General features: G+C 50.5%; 1 pseudogene; it reads right to left on the bottom strand.

The window, feature by feature from the left end:
* The window catches only part of LOC147913612 (solute carrier family 35 member E1-like), a 32970-nt pseudogene extending 18386 nt beyond the window's left edge, over positions 1-14584 (bottom strand).
* Positions 14585-17039: the final 2455 nt, after the last annotated feature.

The following is a 17039-nucleotide window of genomic DNA, read 5'->3' as shown; positions in this document are numbered from 1 at the left end:
TGGGCCCTGGATGGAGGGGAACCAGGGGAAGGGAAGTCTGGGCAGATTTCAGTGGGAGTGAATATAGGGGAGCAGAGCGAGGTGAGGTGGGTGGGGTCGGCCCAATCACACAGGCCTTGAATGCCCCGCTGAGCGTCGAATTCATCCTGTGGGAGCTGGGAGCTATGGAGGGCTCTGAGCAGGGGGGACACGACCGTAATGGGAGAGGACAAGAAGGTCACTGTGGGGCCAGGATGGGAGAGACAGGGAGGAGGCTGTGGTGACAACCAGGTGAGAGAGCTGAGAGTTGGACGCAGGGAGATGGCAGTGGCTGCTAAGCAGTGGACAGACAGAGAGACTCAGAAGCAGGTCTGCCAGGTCCCAAGGGGCCCCAGGTCTGAGCCCTGTGCCCTCGCCCTGCCCACCCCTGCCTACCATGGGCACTGACCTCTGCAGTGGGACCTCTCCCAGCAGCTCCTCCTCCTCCTCCCTGTGGAAGCAGACGAAGCAGAAAGCTGGCACATCTTCCCTTCCACAGCGCAGGGGCCAGGCTGGAGGCAGCTCCAGGACGGGGCAGGGGTGGCTGGTGGCGGCCTTGGCAACATCGTCCCCGGGCTGGGCAGGGGTCCCCGAGCCAGAGCGCTCCAGGGTCAGCAGCCTGTTGGCCTCGGGGCCCCGTGCCTGCCTGCCTGCCACCTGTGCCTTTTCACTCAGGTTACCCGTCGCCTCGGTGGGCGGAAGAGCCTGTGGCTCTGTCTGATGGGGACTGTCTTGGCCCTCAGGGCTTCCAGCCACAGGGCTGGGCCTTGGGAAGCAGCTTCCAGCCGCCGGGACTCAGAGGTGGCTCGCTGGTGGACAAAGGTCCAGCAGGGCCCCTCACTGCCCCTTTTGGAGCCCTAGGCCCCTCTGCTGCTCACTCTGCTGCAGCCTGTCAGAGGCGGGGCTGGGAGGACAGGCTCGCAGATGCCCTGTCCATGTGTTCGTCTGTCTGTCCAGGCGTCTGCTCCTCCTTGACCAGCCAGCACAGCAGTGGAGGTGGTTTCCCTAAGAAAGTTAGTTCTCCCCTGCTGGGGTGTATGGCATGGGTGGCCTCCAGGAGGGAGGGTCGGGACCCGAAGCTGAAAGGTGAGTGAGGACCAGGTGAGGCTGGCACAGTGCCCACGCTGTCCCCGAGAAAAGTTCTGGCCCCTGGAGTCCTGTCTGCAGCGCTGGCTCCGCCTGGAGATCGCTCCCTCCGCTCCCTGCTCCCTCCGACTCCAGACTCCAGTGGCTGCTCTGGCAGACCGGCTTGGCTGTGGGTATTAATAGCTCCACATTCACGCTGAGAAGCAGGGAGGTTAACTCCTTCCCCGCCAGAGCTGGGAGGCTGGCGGGTGGGTGGCCGCAGAGAGCAGAAGGAGGGGCGGCGCCGCAGTTCCAACCCTGCCTGAGCCTCGCCCGCCTCCGCAGGCCCCTCACATGCCACCTCCCACCCACGAGTCTCTGTGCAGCACTCTGCGTCTAGATCTCGGTCAGAGTGCCTGGCCACCTGAATCCGCCACACGCCCTTCCAGGGAGCCGAGTGGGCCTGGGGGCTCAGGGCAGCACCCCTGGGACAGGCAGGGCTCTGAGCTCCAGGGAGCACCCCCAGGACTCCTCCACTCACATATCCGCCCCTCAACTCACTGAGTCCCCCCAAGTTCCCTTAACAAATAGTTACCATCGCAGACTCTGGGTCCAGTTCTGTCACTGGCTTCCCGTGGGACCCACCCCAGATGAACAGCCCTTGATGTGTTCTATTGAGGAGTGTGGGAAGAGGGTGGCCGTAGGGGGATCCGAGTAGAATTTGTTTGCTTGGAAAACGTTTATCGAGTACCTGGCACGCGTCAGGCCCTGTGCTGGGCGCTGGGCACACAGGATGGAGAGGGCAGACACTACTCCTGCCTCGGTGGGCTTGCGGGTCGCAGCGAGAGGCCAGTGGGGCTGCAGCTCATCTACATGGTGTGGATGTGTGAATTAGGAAAAGCCGCTCCCTCCAGGCAAATGCAGCCCCAGAGCACCAGCTTATAGTTTCAGCCCCACTCACCTCCTCTGCCATTTACAATATGTACAACCATTCATGGGATCTTGGAAGCACTGATGAACAGAAGAAAAATGAATTCAGATTGTGAAAATGTTGTTAGCTCAGAGCCGGTCTTCCTCAGCAAAAAGAGGAGGATTAGCGCGGATGTTAGCTCAGGGCTGATCTTCCTCACAAAATAAATAAATAAATAAATAGATTGTGAAAATGCTATGAAAAAATACAACAGGGAGATGTGAGAGAGGCTGATGGAGAGGTGGTTTGGTAGAGTGTTCAGGGAAGACTTCCCAAGGAGGTGACATTGGAGCTGCAGCCAGCAGGAGGGGGAGGAGCCAGTCAGAAGATCTGGGGGGAGAAGGTCTAGGAAAAGGGATCAGCAGGTGCAAAGGCCCAGAGGCAAGAACCAGGTAGCACATTTGAGGAAGGGAGTGAGGAGCAGAGGAGAAGGTATTTAAGCTGGGTCTTAAAGAATGCATAGAGTTTTCCTGGGGGCTCAAGAAGTCGGGCATCACCAGCAGAGAAAACAGAGTATATGCAAAGGCCCAGAGGCATGAAAGCACGGATGGTGCCCGGCAAGGCAAGAAGAAGATGGAGGTGACGCAGTCAGAGATGTAGGAGTTGCCCCTCCCAGGGCTCTGAGCAGAAAGGATGAGTGAGAGGAGGATGGAAGTAGGAACCTGGGTCAGCTGAGGGGCTGAGGAGGTGGGTGGGGGACGGAGAGGCTTGGAAGGAAACATCTGTATCTGTTGAACTGAATGCTGCTGGCTGGAAAGACAGATCTGGGCTCCCTTGGCCAAGAAAATTTGGAGGCTGGGGACACAGCTCCCACGTACAGTTGTTTAGGCTGCTCACACTGCACAGGGCACCCTGGCAGATGGTGAGTGGGGGTTGATATCCAGCCCCACCTCTGCTCTGCCAAGCCTTGCCCCTTTAGAACTGCAACAGCATGGTGGTGGGAGCGGGGCGGCGGGCGGGGGGGGGGTGTCACCTTTTTCTAATTGGTCCACCCAAAAGGGTGCCTTTTTATTATTGGTCAGCCTGAAAAGCGCCTTTTTAAAATTAGTCCACCTAGAGGGGTGCCTTTTTCTAATTGTTCTGGTCAGAGGGCATGCTTTCATCTAATTGGTCCACCCAGAGGGGTGCATTTTTTGAATTGGTCTATCCAAGCGGGAGTGACTTTTTTCTGATTTGCACAAAGGTGCCCCATAGGCTGGGCTGGGGGGGATAACCTGGGGCCCCAGGTTCTTGTAGGGGCTCTGCTGCAGACCTGCTGTGTGCTTCGGGCCAGTCGCTGTTCCTCTCTGGAACCACAGACCTAGAGACTTAGCTAGAGGCCAGCGAATCCAAGCCCTACCCGGCACAGAGGAGGGAATGAGCCCGGAAAGGGGCCGACTCCTCTGAGGTCACCAGTGACACACAGCAGAGCTAGGTACTCTTGACTCCCAGCTCAGTGCTCTGGCCTCCCTGCTCCAGTGTCAGCCTGGGTCACTTGCCTCGGAGACTCGATGTCTCTTTGAGGAGAGGACAGGGAATGAGAGGGGACAAGACGAAGAGTGGAGATTCAGGGAGGAGGAGGGGAGGGGAGGGCAGGCCAGACTATGGCTCCCTGGAGTGGGGGTCAGAAGAGGTCAGGGAGCCCCAGGCCTCCAGGCACCCTTTCCTCCCTCCCTGGGGCCCCGTGGGATTGTCATTTGCGAATGTTAATTATTCATGATGCTGGTGCTCTGCCTGGTTTTAATGCACTCTGATGGAGTTCTCTAGCTAATGGGGAAAATCAATAGGTTTTAATTCTCAGTGGCTGTGAAGCCCTGTCTGTCTCTTGTTTGGGTGGCTGGGCCTGGCTCTTGGGCTGGGGTTGGGGGTGGAGGCTCAGACCCAGTTTGCAGGGACCTGAGACTTTACCTTCTCCTCTCCCAGTCGCACCCCCTCTGACTCCAGCCTGAGGAGGGAAGACTAGAGTCACCAGGCAGTTCCAAACTCTGTCCCAAGCCTCTCCGAGGGTCTGAGCCCTTAAACCTGAGCCATTTGCCCTCCCTCTGAGAGAGATGGCGGCCCGTCCTGGCCCCTTCCGGCTCCTGTGCCAGACCTAAGGGCCAGGAACGCGCCAGCAGGGGCAACCCCACCAGCTTTTGGGCACTGCAGTCAGGCCTGCAGCCCTTGGCCCTGGCGTTTTGGGGCCTGGGTGAGCCTTCCCTTGCCCAGCACTCAGGGTCAGCTTCACCATCCTCCTGGGCTCCAGCCTGGCTCGCAGACCTGTCTCGGACACAGGGGAGAATCTGGCCCAGGCCTCGCATTCCTGAAGAGCCTTAAGTATAAACTTCTGATATTATTTCTACATGCAGTTACACATTCAGGCATGACAACTTGTCTGATGGGATTGAGAACCGAGACCATTCATGGGACATTAGGAGCGCGTTCCATCTCCAACCACATCCTTCCCCCGGACCTCCCACAGGGTACCCCTAAGTCAATGTCCTTTATGAATCCTGTCATTATCCTGTGAACGGAATAGCTATATCGCACTGTATTTGTGTGTGTGTGTTTAAGATACACCACAGTCTTCATAATGCTGTTTTTGGCATTTCTTAACGTTTCCAGAACACAAGGAGCGTCCAAAAAAGGAAGGAGCTTGAGATGTGTCAATCTTGGAGAGGCCCTGCCCGCTTCCCTGAGAACCTAGCCTTTCCCAGTGGACCCAGGGCCTACACCTGGCTGGCTGGAAGTGCTTGCACCATCCGCAGGGGCTGTCTGCTCAGTTCCCAGCGTAGCACACTGGCTCTCTGGAACCCAGGAACCAGGACGTGGAGAACGGTGACAGCCAGGCCTCACCTGTGCTGTCCACCCAGGCCCCTGTGGACACGCCTCCATACCCCCTTATTTTTCATTTTGGACTCAGCTGTGCAGAAGGCAGAGTTAATGCTTCTCTTCAGTTCTTGGCACATTGTCATTCTTGGTCTGCACAGGGCCCTTCCCTTGTTTTAATTCATTTTTCAATTCCCTTTTACCCCCATGGATGGTGGGCAGGAAAACCTGCCCAGGTTTACTCCAAATTCCTACCTCGTGGGATTGTAGGGAGAATTATGTGAGCCAGAGCGTGTAAAATGCCCTGGCACACAGTGACTGGTCAGTTAAGATCCCGTCCCCTCTCCTGGGCTGGCTCTCTCCCCTAGGGGCCTCTGAAGCTTCCCCTTTGGTACACCTGAGCTTGGCTGGTATTTTTCGAAGTCCTTCACTAAAGACCTGAGTGATCCACTGGGATGGAATCTAAATTAGTCATAATCTAAGGGGGAAGCAAATATGAACACAACTAGCCCCCATCTCAAATTCAAAGTCAATAGTCATTGGATGCACACTCCAGGCCACGTGCTGTGTAGTGCACGTGGGGGCCCAGACAGGCCAGAGAGGAAACAATCCCACCTCTGGGGGTTGTCAGCCCTGTGGGGGTGGGGGGAGTCGGCCCTTGCCTCTCTATTAATTAGTGTGTAGCTACATGGCTGTAACAAAGAAGCCTCACGTTACAGTGGCTCAAACAAGCCTTCCAACAAATTAATTAGGAGCACATGCCAAAGTCTTATTTCAGGTTTGCCATGAGGAAAGAGGCTTAGGATCAAGTCGGTTCAAAGAGTCCTTTCCCTTTCATAGGAAAAAGAAGGGTGAGATATTCATTGTTCGGCCAGACACAAGAAAAAAAAAAAGTCTGATTCCAGTTCATTAGCTCCTTGACTGACTGACAGCTGAGTGGATGGGAAGCGTGCTTCCTGGAAGACATCTTACTTGAATTAAAGTTTATCAGAATGTTGCTTAAGCATTTTGTCAGGAATGCCAGTGTGTTGCCAGAAGGAGCTTGTGAATTATATCACATGGAAAAAGTTATGTCTCAAACCAGGTTTAGTCCAAGTTTTCTTTATGACAAGGTGGAATTTTCTTTCTCTTCAGATAACAGTCAAGAGGTAGGTGGTCGTCTTGGTTGAAGCTGGCTTATGAGCATCATATTCAGGTTTTAGTCCTCAAGAAGGACGAAAGATAGAGTGACGCAAAAGTGCCATTCCTCACTTCCACGTGTACTCTGTCAGCAAGTAGTTAGTCCCCTAGCTGCAAGGGAGACTGGGAAATTCAGTCTCTATCTGCACAGTCATATACATTGCTAAAAACCGGGGCAGGGGTGGGTATTACCAAAAGGAAGAAGGGCAAATAGGATACAGTTAGCAGTCTTGAAGGCCTGATTCACAGCTGAGGCTCCGAACACTTCTTTCTGCCTCCTGCCATAAACTCTGTTTACCAGTCCACTTTTTAGCCTTTTTAATTGAGGGAATATACGGAGCAACCAGTCTATATTGGACCAAGAGGACAGAGGCTCCAAGACATAGATTATATGATGTGTGTGAATCTACCAAGAAGAGATTTTCAGTTTTGTCAGGAGGATTTGAGAATGCATTAATGAAGGTGAAACAAAAAGAAAATGAAGCAATTATTAACTCCAGGGAAAACAAAAAGTTGCACAAGAAAAGAAGTGTAATTATATTGTACTAAATGGCTGAGCTGTGAATATTATCTACAAAGGCATAATAATATAAATACTAAAAATTATTTTAACCCAAAAGGGCATATGACTATAATGGGAGGATTAAGACAGGATGCATGTGTGTGGGAGAGGGGGGCAAGGGTATAAGAGAATTAAATTTTCATTTTCTGTATGAGGAAGTAAGATCAAAAACAGAAAAATCAAGCAATACCTGTATTAGCACATCATTAGCATATTATTACTTGTGAGCTTATTAGAAATGCAGAGTCTTGGAACCCGCCCCAGACCTGCTGAATCAGAACCTCTATTTTAACAAGATCCCAGGTGATTCACGTGCTCCTTGAAGTGTGAGAAACCCTAACTTAGAAAGAGAATGGCAAACAGAAGGAACAGCTAAAAGAGTTGAATTCATTGCCTTTAGGAAGAGACCTGGAGTACAGAAGGGTGGGGTAGGGGCTGCTAATTTTTGATAAGAGCCCTGTAGCTTTCTTTGAGTTTTAAATTATGCGGAAGATTTGCGTTGCTGAAAAAGAGTAAGTCATGTGCATGATTTAAAGTCCCAACAATACAAAATGGACTGTAAAGCCTTCCCTCCGCTAGAGACCCCAGGCTCCCCTTTGCTTTGTCAACAGTTTCTAGGGGATCCATCCAGAACATTTCCTGCACGTCCAGCCTATGTGTGTATGCCCATCTTGTTTATTTTTTACAGATAAGAGTACATGCAGTGCACTGTTCTCCATCTTGCTATTTTCACTCAACAATATCTTGGAGATCATTCCAAAGAAGCTCATATAGATCTGCTTGATTCGTTTATAGGTTGCTCTTACAGGCTATTACAGGATGCCTAGTATTGTAATTTATTTAACTGCTCCCCTACTGATGGGAAATTAGGTGTTTCCAGGCTTCTTCTGTTACAGACAATGCTGCAATAAGCATTTTGTAACCTAAATATAGTGTAGAGTTCAGGGCCCAGGCCCTGGACACGGGATGCCTGGGATTGGAGACCCAGGGCAGCTGCTAGGGCCAGTTATTTCATCTTCATGTGCCTCAGTTTCTGCAGCTGTGAAATGGCGATAAAAATAACACTCTCCTCTGAAGATGATTGGGAGGAATTTGGTCAACAGATATTTGTTGAGCACCTACTGTGTGCTGGGCACTATTTTAGACACAAGTGATACAGATACGAGCAAAAGAGATCAAAACCCCTGCCCTGATGGAGCTTATACTTCTAGTGGTGAGAGCAGATAATAAACAAGACAAATTAATAAAACATATGATGATAAATGCTAAGGAAGTGGAGCAAGGAAGAGGGCTGGAGTGGGAGGTTTTCAGTTTTAGATAAGGTGGTCGCAGATGGCCTCACTGATAAAGTGACACTTGAGTGACACAGACCTGAAGGAGGTGTAAGGAGAATTATGTTAGTATTTGGGGGGAAAGCATTCCAGGCAAAGGGTCAGGGATGGGGAATTCACTACCTCCCAAGATGGCTGCTGGCAATGGGAAGGGCCCCCTGTGCCCTCCATCCACTAGCCCACAGTCTGTCCTTGGGGACCCATACAAAAGAAGTAGAATCCTCTCCTGTGTACAGCAGCCCTTCCGTCAGACGAGAGAGCTGCCACTGGCACTTGACCCCGTGTCGTGATGTTGCTGCTCGAAGAACTACAGTGGCACAGGCCACAGCTGAAGATGCTGGTGGCCTCCGAGAGGAGGCTGAATTCCCAGCCCAGCAAGGCCAGTCCCTGGTGCCAGGGACTCTGCCTCCAAGACTGGATCCGTCTTCAGGAGCGGTGTGTGGCAGGGAGGAGGAACCAGAGACTGAGGGGCTGGGAATGCTGTCTTTGAGTCAATACATCTGGGTGGGCTCCATTTTGGAAAGAATTTTCATGGGCTAGATGAGCTGTGTCCAGATTGCAGCCAGGCGAGTCTCGAATCTGGGAAAGCAGCCCCCTTAGGCCTTGTTGATCTCTCCTTCTGAACCCGAGTAAGATCAGTTCTAGAATTTCTCTGTAGACATCTTTGGGACAGCAATCTGATTGGAAGAGGAAGAGGAGTTTGTTTTGAGGCAGTGATGGAGAGCAAGGTGCTGTTTAACTTAGAATATATTTATTTGGGAAGACTTTGCTGGGGCGGGGGGGGGAACTGATGAAATGGTGGGAGGGCTGAAGCCCCTCACGCCCCTCAAGCCACCGCTTTAGCGTCGCCATTGCCCACGGTCACAGAAGAAGGGGTGTGTGTGTCCTCACTCCTCCAGCCTGGAAGTCTACCTCTAGCACTCTCTATGGGCAGAGTCTACCACAGAGTGCTGACCCAGCAAAAAGGCGGTTTGCAGAGCCCTAGCCTCAGCATTAGAAAGCCGAGTATAGGGGCCGGCCCAGTGGTGCAAGCGGTTGGGTGCGCACGCTCCGCTGCGGCGGCCCGGGGTTCGCTGGTTCGGATCCCGGGCGCGCACCGACGCACTGCTTGGCAAGCCATGCTGTGGCGGCGTCCCATGTAAAGTGGAGGAAGATGGGCACAGATGTTAGCCCGGGGCCGTCTTCCTCAGCAAAAAAAAAAGAGGAGGATTGGCGGATGTTAGCACAGGGCTGAGCTCCTCACAAAAAAAAAGAAAGCCGAGTATAGAGGCCCGGCCTGTGGTATAATGGTTAAGTTTGGTGCGCTCTGCTTCAGCAGCCTGGTTTCACGGGTTCGGATCCCAGGCACGGACTTACACCACTTGTCAACCATGCTGAGGCAGCGACCCACATAACAATATAGAGGAAGATTGGCGCAGATGTTAGCTCAGGGCCAATCCTCTTCACCAAAAAAATAATTAAAAAAAAGAAAGCTGAGTATAGAAGGGGTATGTTTGAGCTTAATATCTGGCTTAATAGAAAATTAGCTCTTACAAATCAGAAAGAGAAGGACCACAAACCCAATAGGACAAAGATCAAAACCATGAACTGGCAGTTCCAAAATAAAGAAATAGAAACAGCCAACAAGCATGTGAGGACAGATATTCAACTTGTCTTGTTCCTAAGGGTCTTTGCACTTCCTGCTCCTTTGTCTGGAACACTCTTCACCCAGGTAGCAACATAGCTTGCCACTCAATTACTTCAGGGCTGCGTCCCTCAAGTATCACTGTATAGTCTAAGGGCTGTAAGTGACCAGAGGCCTGAATTACAGAATATCTCAGGTGGGAAGGCCCCTGCAAGGTCATCTGGGGCAGGGATTTTCTCTGCCAGTGTGAGATGAGGCTGGCAGGGACTGGGCCATGCCAGCAGGTTAAGGGCTTTGATTTGATCCTGATAGCAAGTGGAGGCCAATGACAGTGGGGGAGAGACATGATCAGACTTGTGATTTGAAAAGCCCCCTCTGGCTGCTGGGGGCTAGGGCGGTGGTGGGGAACCCACAGAGGAGATGGCGCAGTGGTCCAGGGTAAAGGTGACGGTGGCCTGGAGCAGACTGGCAGCAGAGGGAATGGGGAGAGGTGGATGAGCTAGAAAGATATTTAGAGAGGCAGTCTCAGGCCTTGGTGAGGCTTGAGGTGGAGGGAGGTGTTGAGGATGACGTCTAGGCCTCTGGCTCGTGTATCTAGACTGATGGTTTTGCCAGTCACTCAAGTAGAGAACGCTGACAGAGAGGGACGTGGGGGATCACGAGGGCAAGCCCAGCCTGATGCGTCACAGGGGCCTTGGAAACACCCAGGTGGAGCTGTGGGGCAGGAAGTTAGATGTACAGAACCAAAGCACCAGGGTGAGGCTTCGCGGACAGTGAATAAAGGACCGCCTTGAGGAACCCCAACATTTAACTTCCACATAGAGGGGGATGAGCCAGCAAAGGAAGTGAGAGAGGGGAGCCTGTGTCACAGAAGTCACAGAGTCAGCTTTTCCAGAAGGAGGGAGGGTCAGCGGTGCTGAATCCTGCTGAGGGGCCAAGATAGATGGAGACTTAGGACAAGTCCACTGGATTTAACTTGCCGTCAGAGGTAACCTTGTGCCGGGTTTCTCAACCTCGGTACTGTTGACTTTTGGGCCGGATCATTCTGTGTTGTGGGCTGTCCTGTGCCTCGTAGGATGTTTAGCAGCATCCCTGGCCTTTACTCACTAGATGTTGGTAGCACGCCACCCCCCAGTTGTGACAACCAAAATTGTTTCCCGACGTTGCCTAATGTCCCCTGGATGGCAAAATTGCCCCAGGTGAGAACTCCTGCCTTGGCAGTGTGTTTTGAATAGGCAGGAAACGGACACAGAGTTATTAGATGGTTCTTCCCAGAAGTTTGCTTGTGGAGAAGAGAAGAGAAATAAAGCAGTGCCTGAAGAGAGGAAAGGAAAGTCATTTGTTATTTTTTTAAGAGGGGAGAATTTTGAAAATGTATAAATATTCATGAAGTGTCCAACTTTTGAATTTTCTTTGCCACTCTTTGATAGGTGAAAAATAGCCTCGCAGTATGCTTTTGATGTGCATTTCTCTTATTATGAGTGAACTTGGCATCTTTTCACAGGTCTAGAGGAAATTTTTCGTTAAGAGACTATCTTTTTTATGCTTTTTACCCATTTTTCTTTGGTCTTTTTCTTAGCGATTTTAAGAATTCTATATAGTAGGCAGAAGAGCCCTTCATTTGTGATACGAGTTGCAAATATTTTTCCCTAGTTTGTCATTTTTCTTTTGACTCTTGTGAGGCAAAAAAGACACAGGCCCTTGTGTACGTTTCTGATGGGTTGTGCAAATTCGTACAATTCTTTTGATTGGCAATTTATCATTATCTATCGAAATTACAAATGCGTCTGTCCTTTGATTCAGCAGTCTCACTTCTGGGAATTTATGCTATAGACCTACCTGACATGGATGAAAATATGTGCGTGTGTTTGTGTGTGTGTGTGTTCATTGTTGCTGCTGTTGATTTTTTTCTCACAAGATTGGAAATAGCCCAAGAGGTCATCAATAGGGGACTGATTAGATAAACTATGGTACATTGGGGGCCAGCCCAGTGGTGCAAGCGGTTAAGTGCGCACACTCTGCTTCAGCGGCCTGGGGTTCACAGGTTCGGATCCCGAGCGCGCACCAACGCACCACTTGTCAAGCCATGCTGTGGCGGCGTCCCATATAAAGTAGAGGAAGATGGGCACGACGTTAGCCCAGGGCCGGTCTTCCTCAGCAAAAAGAGGAGGATTGGCATGGATGTTAGCTCAGGGCTGATCTTCCTCACACACACACACAAATATATAAAAAAAAAAATAAATAAACTATGGTACATGCATAAAACGGAGTATTTTGCTGCTATACAAGTGAAGAAAATTTCTATATGTGTAATGGAAAGATCGTAGGATATATCGTTAAGTGAAAAAAAACAAGAGGAGGAAGAGTATATTTAGAGTGCCATCTTCTGTGTAAGACATGGGGGAAATGGGAAATATGAAAATATATTTTTATATTTGCATAAAAAACACTGGGGAAAAGAGCAAAAAGTGGTTACCACAAAGTGGTTGGGGCGTGGGGAAAATGGGGAACAGGGATGACAAATGTAAGTTTGTTTTAGTTTTTGGGTTTTTTTAAACTGGTGAATTATTTACCCTTTAAAAAGTTAATGGGATGGATCTGCTTGAAAGTGGTTGAAAATATAGAAGAGAGAATTCTCAAGAAGGTGGGAGGGGGTAGAATTCAAGGCCCAGGTGTAAGCGTAGGGATTTGCCTCAGTTTCTCCATCCAGAAAACAGGGGTTGTGGAGCTAACCATGAAAAGCACCTAGCACTGACTTTTCTCAAATGTGACTCTCGCCCCTTTTCTGAGGCCCAGGGTAGGCTGGCCGCAGACGCCAGCTGAGGCAACAGGCCTTGTCCATAATGCGTCCTAGTGCATCCTGGGAGGATAGTCAGTGGTCAGTGGAGGGCCTGAGGGAGTCCCAAGCCTCACAGCGGGAGAGGGAGAGACAGGGAGTGAGGCCGGGGGAGGGGAGGCTGCAGGCCTGCAGCCGTCACTTTGTGAGTCCACCCACACCCTTCTCCAGCTCCACCAACCCACGATGGGGACAGATTGGCCCTAAATTTAGCTGAAAAGCAGCGCCAGAGGGAGCTTTGAGAAGCAAAATGCACAACAGCAACCATCAGCACGTTAAGGCCCTCGCTTCACAAAAGAGGAAACTGTGGCTCGGTAGAGGCAGGGGGGTTATTTACCCAGAGCTGCACTGCAAGGTAGGCCTGGCTCCTGCTAGCAAGTGTATGTTATAGAGTGGGGGCCCCCTCCCCCAATTCATACGTTTAAGTCCTAACCCCAGGACCTCAGAATGTCACTATATTTGGACATGGTGTCTTTAAAGAGGTAAAATGAGGTCATTGGGGTGGCCCCTAATCTAATAGGACTGATGTCCTTATAAGAAGAGGAGATTAGGACCAGAGACACGCAGAGGGAAGACCATGTGAGGACAGAGAAGACAGCCATTTATAGGCCAAGGAGAGAGGCCTGCTAAGACCTTGATCTCTGATTTTTAGCCTCCAGAATTATGAGAAACTGTTACCGCCCAAGAGGAGGTCTTCTGCCCCCTGCAAGACATGCCAATAGTCAAGAGGCAAGGCGGTAGGAGAGAGAGAGAAAGAGCTTTATTACCACTTGCTAGCAAGAGGCAAGTTGGCTGACTCCGAAGAAAGATGGTCCGAAGAAAACCATCTTACAGAACAAAGACTGCAGGCCAGTTATATAGGGGGCAGATCTCTGGGTGGGGGAGGCAGCTGGTCTCCGGGTGGGGCAGACATCTGGTCTTAGTTCCTGACAGTCTTTTGTTTTACTGGATATGCATCAGAGACTGGAGCAACGCCTCTACCCTGATCTTTCAGTCCTCATTGATGGCTATCAGCATAGACTCTCTGCCTGGGGGTCATCACACTCTTGAGGAACTCAGAAGAACAAAGTTATCAACTTATAGCAGCTGGCAGGGGCCATAAAATCCACAGAACTGTCAGTTAATCAGAGGTGATTCTAAGTTACAATAGGGTTTCTTTTCTACAGTACGGCTTCCCTTATGACAACCTTGTGTTGAGCCCGTATCAAAACCACATTTCTGTTGTTTAAGCCACCTAGCCTGCGGCACTTTTTTATGGCAGCCCGAGTAGACTAATACAGTGCATTTCCCATTCATGTCAAATAAGTCTGGAGGTGGACGGTCCAAGATGGTACAGCCGTGTCGGAGAAATTCAGGCTCCACTTTCTCTCCTACCTTCTACTTCTGAGGTCGCCTCTTGGACCAAGATGGCTACCGGAGCTGCCTTATTCCAGGCAGCAACAAGGAAGAAGGGACAAACAGTGGGTCCCACCCTTTTCATGCAACTTCCTGGAAGTCCTATGGAGCAGTTTTGCTTACATCTTATTGGCTACTGCTTAGTCACGTGATCACACCTCACTGCAAGGGAGGCTGGGAAAAGTGCCCAGCTAAAAGCAAGGGCTTGGGCCGGCCCTGTGGCTTGGTGATTAAGTGCGCGCACTGCGATGCTGGTGGCCTGGGTTTGGATCCCGGGTGCGCATCGAGGCACCACTTCTCCGTTCATCCTGAGGCCGAGTCCCGCATACAGCAACTAGAAGGATGTGCAGCTACGACATACAACTATCCACTGGGGCTTTGGGGGGAAAAAATAAAATAAATAAAATCTAAAAAAATAAAAATAAAAAAAATAAATAAATAAATAAAAGCAAGGGCTTATTCCTAAGGAGCAAGGGGAGAATGGATGCTGCAGGAGGCAACCAGCCATCTCTGCCACAGACTATTACCTCAGCCCACACACTCAAGGGTGCATGAAGAACTTTCTTTACTGTTTTCCATAACTCAGCATAATTTCTATTGCAAGTCAGGATGGTACTTCCACCTTTCTATATGAATGTGCCTAATTCCTGGGTGGCTTTCGAAGTGCCCAGCTATGGTGGGCAGTGTCGGTCACGAAGTCCTCTGTCCATGCAAGTGTGCCCAAGACATCAGCCCTCAGCCATCTGTTCCTGACCTTCAGCTCACACAGGCCGCCTTGCTTCTGTCTATGCAGCTCTTTCGGCCGCTTCTGGACCATCCTCGAGGCTCAGGGATGGTTCTGCTGCTCCCACGCCCGCTGGGAGCCACGGAACTCTGTGAAATGTTCTTTCCATCAGCCCTTGGGCTTCTCAAACCTCTCTGATGCCTCCCGCTTCCCCCACAAGAGGTAGGGTTCAGGGCCTCGCCTTCAGAGACTTCCCAAACGCTCCCTTCTTTTCATTGCCTCTCTCTTTTTCCCTGTACCTCAGGGGAATATTCCTGATCCGAAGGCGGCAAACCCTATTTTTGGTTTTTATGTTTCTCCAATAAGGACTTAAGCTATTAGGACACAAAAGTCAGACTCACCACTTTTCTCTGCTTTCCACCCTCTCACATTCCTCTCTTGAAGTGACAAGCACAGATTTTGGCTTGACAGCAGGGAAGAAAAAAGAAAATGTCAGGAAATTGAAAAGAATACAGGTTAATGTCCCTGAAATATTATCCTGCCATATTTACAATAAACTTTCCTGTGGTTGACACTATCTGGCATTCCTCACCTCCTTCACTCTTGCTACTGCCACTGTACAGTCTAGGAAAGCTAAATGTTTCATTTCCCAGCCTCTCTAGCAGCTTAAGGAAGCTGTATTTCTCAGTTCTGATCAATAGGTGAGAGCAGATGCTGCTCAAAGTTTACAGGAAGGCTTTTACTTTATCCAAAAAAGAGGGCTGGATGTGACTGGCACCATCTCTTTACCTCTGCCTCCTACTATGAATGTGAGCACAATGCCTGGAGCTGCAGCAGCCATCTTGCCACCATGAAGCCAGGCTAAGAGAATCACAGAGATGCCATGTCATCATCGAGCAACTGAGTCAACATAGCATCACTTATTTACTACTAAGCAAGAAAAATAAATTCTCATGTTCAAGTCTTTGTTACTTGTTGCTGAAAGCATTCCCAATGTGTATACTATCACTTTATTTAAAATAGCACAAGCAAGTTTCTCATTACTGTCACAAACTGTGCCTGGACAGTGACAGCGTCTTGAATTCTGGACTACGTGGATACAAAACAGTTCCTAACCACCCTCCATCCTGCTCAGCCCAGGCTCAGCCACCAGTTCTGTCCTGCTGGACCCCATGCCAGGCTCTGTTTTTCAAAGTGAGTCAGTCACGTGGGTAAGTAAATGCTGCTCAGGGGCGTTGGGCAGAAAATCTTGGTCCTTCAAGCAGGCTGGAGGATGGAGCTAGTCCACCAACTATTGTCAGCCTTGGGACCCACCACATCTCTTTGGCCCCTTTCTGGGCAGCTGAGGCCTCCATTCACTGAGGACTTGAGGGATATCCAGACCTGTCTACTAGAGGTCTTCTACAGGGTGAGACATGATATGTTGGGCAGATTCCTGACTGCTCCAAGGGGAGGTGCCAGGCCGAGGTCTCCCTTTCTGTGAGGCAAAGTCCCTTTGCTAGGGGCCGGCCCCGTGGCATGGTGGTTAAGTGCGTGCGCTCCACTGCTGGCGGCCAGGGTTCGGATCCCAGGTGCACACCGACGAACCGCTTGTCAAGCCATGTTGTGGCGGCGTCCCATATAAAGTGGAGGAAGATGGGCACAGATGTTAGCTCAGGGCCAGGCTTCCTCAGCAAAAAGAGGAGGATTGGCATGCATGTTAGCTCAGGGCTGATCTTCCTCACACACACACACACAAAAGTCCCTTTGCTAGTCCTTCCCTTCTGTACCCTCCCTCGACTGAGGTCACTGAGGCCTGGAAAGGAGGGGTAACAGTGCAGGTATGGTTGGTGTGTGGAGTGTGTGTGCCATCTAGGACTTCAGATTCCACCCAGCCCAAAAGTGATGGCCCAAGCCAAGCCCACCTAGATAATCCTAGGACTCTTTCCAGAACAATTCAGGAAGAAACTCTTTCTTTCCTTTAGAGTTATTCCTCAGACGATGATAGTCTTAGGGCCCACCACTAGGAGAGAGCCTGGCGAAGAGCAAAGCAAAGGCTAAGAGGTAGAGAGACCAAGTCCTGAGGACATGGTAGGAGCCCTTGGATCAGATTATGCCCAAAGCCCACATACAGCTAGACTTTCAATATATGTGAATCAGAATATGTCCATGTTTTCTTAAAGCCAATTTGAATTGCTTTGCTCTCATACAAACACAAAAGGCTTGAGAATTTCGACCCATGACAAATAGTGAGTCATGTAAGCAGCTAGGCTGAGACCTGAGACCTAAATTGCCTGCTGTCAGGTTCATTGCAATGCAGTGATTGACCAGAGCCTGAATCCAAAGTATCCCTGGGAGAATTTGTGTGCACATAGCTTCTCTTGATGTTTGAGCTCTGCCTTGTCTCTGAGGATTTCCCAGGCCACTGGTTCAGCCCAAAGAACAGCTCTCTGCTCTCCACGTTTGTCTGTGCAGTGCATTTGGCAATGAAGTTTGTGCCAGCTCATCCGTTGTTGTCCTGAGCTGGTCTTTAAATCTTGGCAAACTTGGGCTGCTCTTCAATGTTTCT

Source organism: Ceratotherium simum, chromosome 26 (genome assembly GCF_057802395.1).
Source record: "Ceratotherium simum simum isolate JZ-2026a chromosome 26, ASM5780239v1, whole genome shotgun sequence".
Taxonomy (NCBI): domain Eukaryota; kingdom Metazoa; phylum Chordata; class Mammalia; order Perissodactyla; family Rhinocerotidae; genus Ceratotherium; species Ceratotherium simum.
Note: the sequence above shows the minus strand (reverse complement) of the source record. Positions and strands in the feature narration are given on the sequence as shown.